The sequence below is a fragment of the Columba livia genome, chromosome 14, assembly GCF_036013475.1.
Source record: "Columba livia isolate bColLiv1 breed racing homer chromosome 14, bColLiv1.pat.W.v2, whole genome shotgun sequence".
Taxonomy (NCBI): domain Eukaryota; kingdom Metazoa; phylum Chordata; class Aves; order Columbiformes; family Columbidae; genus Columba; species Columba livia.
Window position 1 is genome coordinate 9,980,718 of NC_088615.1, and position 9,513 is coordinate 9,990,230.

The window sequence follows — 9,513 nt, forward strand, 5'->3', positions numbered from 1 at the left end:
TGATTCTTGATGTTTTTTCTTTAGTTGGAAGCTATAATCCAGTCATTCCTGATACTAAGCAGCTCAAGGTTCCTACCTCTTCATCCTTTCCAAAAGACTGCAGTATCCCCGGTTGTAAGAAAGGACAGAACCCCTCCAACGATGCAAAAACTGTTCAGCATTTTCCCCATCCAAGGGCTTATCCTGATAATGAAATTATCATTCATCTTTATTTAAATGCAGGGGGGCGGGGGGATTCTCTTTAAAAAAAGAAAAACCAAACGCCTTCTGAAGAGTCTAGGGAAAAAAAAAAGACGAAAAATTGTTATGAAGTGAATCCAGATACTGCATCTCTGCTAGAGAAAGAGCGAGCCTCGGCGTCCGGAAAGGTTGCTTAGCAAAGCTGAAAGCGTTCCTTGGTTTTCTAACTGTGAAGGAAAAGCAAGGAACAATAAAACAAACAAACAAAAAAACCTTAAGGTGTTATTATGTAAATGTAGATATTTTAACAAGTGCTTGTTAGAAAAAAAAAAGGAAATTATAAATAAGATCTTTATTAATACGCATACAAAACGCATACGAAGTTTAATTACAGGCATATTTGTTGCTTTTTTTTTGTCGATACTTATTACCTGTAGATGACAAAGAAACGTAATATAAAATGCACACGGTACTTCCTTCCCAGTGTATTTCACACCTGTGGTAAACGTTACGCTGGATGTTTCAGTTATGCTGTTGTGGATAAGGATGCAGTATATATATTGTTTTATAAGTTATGTTTTGTGATTTTTTTTTTTCAAAATTAAGAGCATGGGAATAAAAAAAAAAAAAAGAAAAAAAAAACAGAAACGAAATCTAGAAATGCCTTTAATGTTCTTTTCTGGCTGTTTTTAAGAAATCGATTAAATAAGAAGAAAAGCAGCTTTCTGCTCCCATCCCGCCCGGTAGTGGCATTTTGGGGAGCGTCCCTCAGCTTCCCCCCGGTAATTGCGCCGCTGCCCCGCGTCCCCCCCCGCGCCCCGGCAGGAGAGGGGCCCCCGGTCCCAGCCACCCCGAGGGGCAGCCCCAGCACTGGAAATCCTCCCCACCTCTAATTTTATGGCAGACTTTTACCGCTGCTCTTTCTGCAGCGGGGACTGGGGAGGCGTCCCTCCTTCCCGCCTGGATTTCTGCTCCCACGAATTCATAGCGCCTCCAGCCGCGGATTGGGGTTTTTCCCCCAAAAAAGAGTTAAACCTAGCACCCTGAAGAACTCCGCTCTGCGTGGCGCAGCCCTGGGTCCGCTCCTTCCCGCTGAACCGTTTGCCCGTTTTGCTAAGGTGCGTTTTGCTCTTGCTCCTCCAAATTCTCCGAGATTCTGAATGTTAAAGGTCGTTCGATTTCTTTTTTTCTTTCCCAAGCTGTTCCGAGTACAAAAGACTGATTTCATTACCATTTCCTTAATATTATGATTACTATTAATATTTTGTGAAAAAAAAAGTCTTAATTCAGACAAATCAATAAATTATCTGGGGCGAAGCCGGATCCAGTGGCAGCCGCCTTCCTCCACGGACACAAAAGCCATCACCGGGGCTGCCCCCGCGCTGCCCGAAGGCGCAGTTTGCGCGGCCGCGGATGTCCCCCCTCTCCCGAGAGTTTGCAGCTTTCTGGACGGAGCCGTTTGAGCCCCGAGAGCCGTTCCCTGGCAGCGGGGGGGCTTTGCCGGCCGAGCCCCCGTCCTGGGGTTGCTTTGCCCCTAAGCCGGTGGCTCAGCAGAGAGGAGCTGAGTCTCCTCGGCTACTTTATCCCTTCTTGCAGCTACGGGATCGTGCACCAGACCAGGAAAAGACGATTTTCCTCTCCAGTTTCCCTCCAGGAGGATATCTGCAAGCTCTCAGCCGTTATTTTAGAATTTTAGAATTTTAGATTTACCGTGTTCGTTTTCTCCTGTTCCTGGAGGTAGCACTGTTAGTCCTAAACCAAATCAGAGACTACGGGGCTCGCGTTTAGCCAAATCCTGCCGCAGGTTTCAGTGTTGTTGGAATCCTGAATTACCCCTGAAGCTCAGCTGGGGACCACGGACACAGCCTCCTTGGGTTTCTGTGCCGGTGGCTGTCACCGGCGTCCCCCCGCCCTGCGAATGTGCCACGGAAAGCTGATCTGCTGCTCCTGGGTGAAATTTGGGCATCTTGACACATTTATGGCTCAGGGAAAGGAAAATTCCAAGGGAACACTGAGCAGAAAGAGGCTTCTACACCTTCCCTGTGCACTTCTACGGACACCTGGTTTCCAGTAGCCTTTAGGTCTCCCCCACAATGGTTAGAGCTTGAATTATTTGGGTTTTGGTGTGTTTGAAGCCTGGTTTGGGACTGTCTTGCCCAAGCACAGCTTCCTTAGGGATATGCCCTTGGAAGTACCCAGATGTGTGCCCATGCTGGCGGCAGCCACGGGGAGATTTCGTTTAATGGTCCCTTAGTCTCCAAAGTCCCCAAAGGGGGGTCCCACATATAAAATGGCTCTCCCCACAACTCTTTGCACTTGGAGTTTTGAACTGCCTGTGCTAGCGTGTGGCTGGTGGGTGTTTCCGCACACCGGAGGCGATGGTTTTCCATCTCTCACCCCGTGAGTGGTTTCCAGTGCATGAAGCTCAAACGGGCATTTCTGAAGCTGCATTGCTTCGACCTGGCGTGGTTCCAGCCCGGTGGGACTCTGTCTTCCAGGGGTGCCACAGAGACCCCCTCAGACTCCTGCCCACAGATCGCAGCCTTGCCTTTGTCAAGGCAAGCAGATACTTGGAGCCAGAGAAACAGCTGAATCAAGTTTTCCATTTGTTCCGAGTGTGCTGGCTTACCTATTAGCATTGCCAAGGCAAAGCTGCCTGGGGAGCACTTTGCATACCTACCTGGGCCAGAGTTTTGCTTGGGAACACTCTATGGTCCTGAGAGGTCCCAGACGACCAACCCAGAAGTTGCTGCACAACGGAGGCTCCTATGGCACCAGCCCAGATGAAGTTCACAAAGATTTTATGCCTCAGACCGGGCTGTTCATTTGAGATTAAATGTCTTCTAATAAAAAGCTGTGGTCAGTTTAACTCCAAATTGCATACTTTTCTTTATCTGTGGCCTGGAACTCAGCAAACTATGCAAAGTCCCATTTAAATTAATGGGACGCTTCAGTACTGATTTTAATGGGATTTTGTATAATAAAAATAACACTTAGAAATACCCTAACATTTTGCTGCAAACTTGCAACAAAAGTCACTGGAACTGGGATAATAAAAATACAAGCTTTATGTGAAACCTATGAAGGGTTGTCATTAACTTCAATGGCACCGTTTCAGGCCTTATTATTTTAGTTCACCTGTGTATAAGTAAAAATTACTTTATCGATTAAACAAGAATCTGTGACAACTTTTCTGTTCCAGTCTGGCAACTTGTATGTGAAAATTTAGTTTGCTATTATCAAAACAGCCAAGATATTCGGACTCATAAACGAGCCTGTATACAAAGACCGAGAACAAATAAAAATAAGAAACTGCACATTGTTTTTGCTAAGAGTTCACCTATCAAATAAAGTTTTACTTCTAAAAAAATACTTCATATCCCTTCTTTAATCTATCCAGGAGAACAGTTTTCTGCTCACTCTCATAGAAAACAGTAAAAACCTCCTTCAAAGTAAAAAATGTTTTAATTAACAGAGCTGCAAAATAAAAACCATAGCTATGCAACAAGCCTCCTCTGCACTCAGCATTGTGCAAACTGCTCAGGCAAGCTGCTCTTATTAACAAGCTACAGGCTATGCTCTGCTCCAAACTGATTAAGCAGCAGGGCTGCCGGCAGATTTTCCGTCAAAAATGTTTCAATGGCAGCCAGTCTTTGCTTTTGAGGCATGATTTTTTTTTTTTTTAACAGGAAAAAATAATTTGTTTATCCCAAACTCCAATGTCTCTAATGAAGAAAGCATATGTACAAAAATTTTATTTGCCAAAAAATCTTCCCAACGAATAAAAATTCCCATAGGAAAAAAAAAGGGGGGGCGGGAGAGAGAAACGAAAGAACATATGTATTTGATTTTTTTCCGTTCTTCACCCAAGTAATTTCTTGCAAAAAAACAGGTAACAATGCTGAGTCTCTGCTAGAGATGAGCACGTTTGCTCACAAATCTTCCCAGGAGATCAGTGGAACTGAGCAAAGGCTTGTGCCGCCGGGCGAACCCCACCGATGTAAATGAGAAGCCCCGACCCAGCTCCTCCCGCCACCTCCGCTGCTGCAGACCTGCAACCCGCGGCAGCGTGCGGTGCCTCCCCCGAATAACATGCAAAACAGCACTCGAGCCGGGTGGTTCATTCAAGTCTGGCATGGCAGCTTCAGAGCTTCTCGAAAGAAAAAAAATCTGTGTGTTAATATGCAAGAAACAAAAATCTGACTCAGTACGATCAGGGACGAAGTAACTGCTGTCCCCCAGGACTGCAAAGCAATTTATTTTACAGGCTTCAAAGTGATACACGCCTGGGTACAGGAGATTAGCAGTGGGATTTCCAAAAGCCCTGTGTGAGTGAGGACCAGGTTTAAAAAAATGATTCAGTGAATCAGTTCTGGTGTGAGATTTTCCTAGAAGTGAGTTAGGCACTTGGGATTTAGACACTAAGAGTGAGACTTTTAGAGGGATTTAGATGTCTGAAGATACAGCTAGGTGTATAGTGGGATCTTTAAAATCACCCAGTCCCTGTGTCTGTGTATCTGCTCTGGCTCCTTCTGAGGCTCCTTTGATTGCCTGGGTGAAACTGTGGGAAACAAAAAGTCCCTTCCAGAGGCTCAGGCACCTTCAAAAATTCCCATTCTCCTTCCACTCCCTTCTTCTCTTTTTCCCAGAAAGTCTAGAAGGAGAGTTCAGTCATTTAACAGCTAATTCAGGAAAGTGCTTAAGCACATGAGGAAACTGCCCAGGAAAATGCTTCTAGGCATGAGGCGAAGCCGTGTCCCACCGAGGCCAGCTGGACATTTGCCACTGGCTCTGGGGGAGCAGGGCTGCACCCCATGGACAGCGTAGCACCGCTCGCATCCTGCTATTCACACTCTGCTAAAGAAGTCAGCAAAGTAAAGTTGCTTAAAGTTAAGCATCAAGTCAAGCGAGGCGAAGGAAGCAGCCTGGAGAATCGTGCTTTCACAAGTCCCTGTTTGAAGTCAGGTCCTGTATTTAATCTCACGCTCTCAGAAAGCAAGACCCCACTCTTCAAACATTTACAGAGGCAGGTTTTGAACCTTTGAAAGCAAACCTAGAAAGGTGGGTGAGAAGGCTAGGGGGCCATCCTACTCTCCCCCTCCCCAGGAACCAGGTGACAGGGGCAGCAGCCTCCTCTCCCTGGTCTGCAGAAGCCAGCAGCTTTCAGGAGCATCCCCTCCAAGGCACAGGGAGCAGGGCTGTGACATCCCGCATGTGTCTCTGCCCATGTCATCAGCTCGTTCCCTGCAGTGAGCAAAACAAAATACTGAGTTAGTGCAGATATTTGGAGCTGGAGGAAAGCTCGTTGTTGTTTCTGGCAGGGAAGAACGCTTGCACCTCTTGTTCTGCAATCTGCAGCACCTGCTGAGATGGATCTTGCCCCTCCACCAACCCACCCATGGCCTGACATGGTGACACTGAACTGGATTCCGCACAGGACCTGTGGAACACCCCCTGCCTGGCACAGCAGCAAAAAGGGCTGTATCCTGTCCTCTGAAATCTCATCCTGTTACCTTAAGTGGCTTTGGACATTTTACCACCGAGCACATCAGCCCACCTGTGCCCCGCCATGCCCCTTGTCCCTACCCCAGCCGTGCTGCCTCATGTGATGAACGGGGGGATTGCTCCCCTCGCTGGGCCCCATCTCATTTCCAGGGCTTCAGGGAGAGCATTAAGCAGCATTAACCTGCAATTCATCGTCTAAAGCTCACTGGGCAGGAGCTGGCACCTCCACTGGTCACATTTGCAGGGAACACAATGTGGAAAAGGCAGAAAGTACCAATCTAGGGTCCTGTCTGCTTTCCTGACCTGAACTCATCCCCTTAGCTGTCCTGTCCATACATTGCCACAAGCTCTGACAGCATTCACACCTATTCATTCCATGGATCACCCGATCTGTGTGTATTCACCTGCCTTACATCTCCTCCTTTGTTCCTTACCTGTTTATCCCACACAAATACCTGTCTACCTCAGGCCTACCTGGATGTTTGAATTAACTAGCAGGTTGTATATATCACTCTGTTTATATACCTTTATCTATCTGACCTCCAATTTGAGATCAGAACTATGAATTTTTTATTTACTTGCATACTCCAAGCTCTCTGATGTAACTGTTCTACACAGACATATTTAATTTGTTCAGCTCTACCTTGCACCCCCTTATTTAGCCAACCCTCCTACCTCCCCATAGCAAATGAATACTGTATAACTTTGTAATACATAAAACTGACAGCTCATTCTTTGACATATTTACCTCATATTCTTTCTTTTGTTTTAACACAGTCTAGTATCAACTAAATACAAGTGCATCATATATGTCTACCCATTCCTCTAAGGTACAAGGTTAAGATTTCATAAGGCATAGGTTAAGACTTAGTGCTAAGATATAGAATCAGGATTTAGTTACGGTTAAGGTTAGGTTGTGGTTGGTTTAGAGTTAGGGCCAGGGTTGGTTCAGCATTTAGGATTATGTTTGGATTATGGCTGGGTTAGGGTGAGGCATGGGTTAGGTTTAGAATGGGATTATGGTTAGTGTCAGGGTCAATGGTAGGTTGCAGCTTGTGTTCAGATTAGGGTTATGTGTTAGTGCTATGTTCAGATACTGTTAGGAGTAAGGTTTGGCTTAGTGTTGTATTAAAATAAGATTTAACCTTAGGGTTGGGTTTGTGTCAGGATTTAGATTCCGGGTTAGTTTTAGGATTGATTTGGGAGTCACATCTCAGCCTTGATCATGTAATTTCTGTATATTTATTTCTTGTGCAAACAGATCTGTTGTCTTTCTGTCTCTCTTATGGCAGCAGATCACCTCATTTTCTCTCCCACACATCCCTGTAGGTGTTTACAGTTGAGTTTCATAACACTTAGCCATCCATTTTCCCCATGTATTCTCATTTACCTGACCTCTTTGCCTATTTTGCATACATCCATGTCTTACACATCTAGTCTATCACACATCTACTAATCTCTCTTGTCCTTTCTTACAACACTAATGTATTCACCACTCCTTCTTTTGCTTGTCATGCCTAAGACCTCAGTGCAACTAATGCCACGATTAACTTATTTTTTTTGCAGCCTCTTTTATACATACTCATTAAGCTAATGCCTGTGACTACTTAACTAGCTGATCAATCTGATGCAAATTTTAATTAATCTCTCTGGATTTCCATAGCGTATGGTAAAATATGTATTTTCATCTTCTTCCTTCTTCCATCCATATTCATCTTTCTGCTCACTGGTACCCATTCTGTCGAGCTTCCTGGTACCCACTCATCTGTATATGCATCCACATCCTTCTTCATCAATCATCCTGTCCATCCTCCCCCATTTAGCATCCCTCTAACTCATACTTGATCATCAGGCTAATTTCTCAACACTCCCAACTCATGAATACTCCTCTGTCTCTTTATCTACCCAATACCTAGTCCAACTTGTTAGTTCGCTAATTGTTCCAAGCTTGTTTTTTTTACCATAATCTCTTTTTTCTTTATGAATTTTACATGTAACCTATTTACTCCATGCCTATTTTGTCTGACTCTTTCTTCAGTGCTTTTTTTTTTCTGATTTTTCACATATCTCCTCTCTTGTCCGTGCACTTTACCTTTGTTTTTGTATGCATCTACCCAATACTTCCTTCTCTCATCTATGTCTTGTACATCACCTTTTTCACACTTTTCTGACTTTGTATTTGCAGGGAGTTTCAATGACCCTCTCTATGGGTATTGCTCACCTCTTATTCTATTAACCACTCATCCATTAACTCCATTATTGTTCTTCTCTTATCTGTTCCGCCCTCTATCTCCATTCCCCATAACCAATGCCCTATTCACCCTATCAGCACATATTTTTTTGGCTGTATTAATCATATATTTATTCCACCATTCCAACTATCTTTCCATCCTTTTACCCAGACAACACATGTTCTATCTGCCATAAACCTGTCCATCTCAATCTAATCTCTTCCTCTTTTGGCCTTTAATTCATTAGTCTGCTCTCTACAGGTTTCTCTAGTCAATCTTTCTAACTAAAACAAGCTCAGTTAGTAATCTCTTCAGCGTGTATACATACCCATCTCTTCATCCACCCATCAATCCAATTTCTACTCAGCTGACCCAACCCCAGAACATTTCCAGTATTTCTAGTGGATCACCTCTTCCTCTTTACATCCATTTTCCCTTTTTCTTTTCTTCACATGCTTTCCTTTCATCGCTTCTTTTGGATTAATATCAAATTACCATCTTCTATACAGACCCCGTATATGTCTATATCATTATGCCAATTATTCTGGTCCATCCATCCCCCATGTAACTGTCTGTATCTCTCTGCCCATTTATTCTTGTATGTTCATCTAAACTGTCCATCAGTTCACCAGTTTACACTATAAAATCCAGCAACCACCATGTGGCCATTTGGTCCAGGAGCCCAACCTGCTGTCCTTTGTTATACAAGAGGGAACATAGTTCAGAGTAACTTTCAGGAATAATGTTTGTATCACTCTTGGTGACCTAGCCTTGTATCAAAGCGATGGGTATAGGGATGTGGAGAGCAAGAATGGATATTGTCTGAGTAAATGTCATGTAACCCCAGGTGTCTCAAATCAGAAATAACAGTCATTCACAAAAAAGTAGAGGTTTGCCCTGGTGAAGGGGTCAAGACTATAATGCCAATGAGCTGAAGAAAAGCGGACATTAGGAACAGACAAAATAATAATCTCTGCATTTTTGAAATATGTGAATTTTGTGCTATGGGATGGATTTTTCCAACTTCAAACATCTGCAGGGTGTGGCAGCTGCAGTGGTGTTATGCAGATATGTCTTTTATTGTATATATCAGGGTAAGAGACCCGATATCAAAGTTTCCCACCTGAACTCTCCACTCTCTCCTTACAAGTTTGATTTCCTATTTTTTTGTGGTACTCTGTACCTTTCCTTGATCAGACAAATCTACACCTGCCTGCAGCTGTTCCTAGGAGAGTTTCTATACTGAAAAATAGATACTCTCCCTCTTCTCACTCTTAGTCATCTTTTTTCTTTCTTCTTGACCTGGTTCAAACAAGAGTCTTGCAGGGCCAACCTGCAAGGCTGAAAGGGTGAAAATCTTTAAAGTGCTGAGGACCAGGATGCCCTGGGTGACTTTGCTGAGTCCTTGCAAGTCATAGGAGCCGGGGGAGAGGAGGGCAGGAGTTGGGAAACTCTTGGGAAAGTGTCATAAATACCTCTGGATATTCACTGAGATAGCGGAGCCCATACATGCACTGCTGGCCACAATCACCAGTCTGTGTGAGAAATCATTTGTCTTGGTCTTTGCATTAGGTAAATGCCCAACCCAAATCCACTG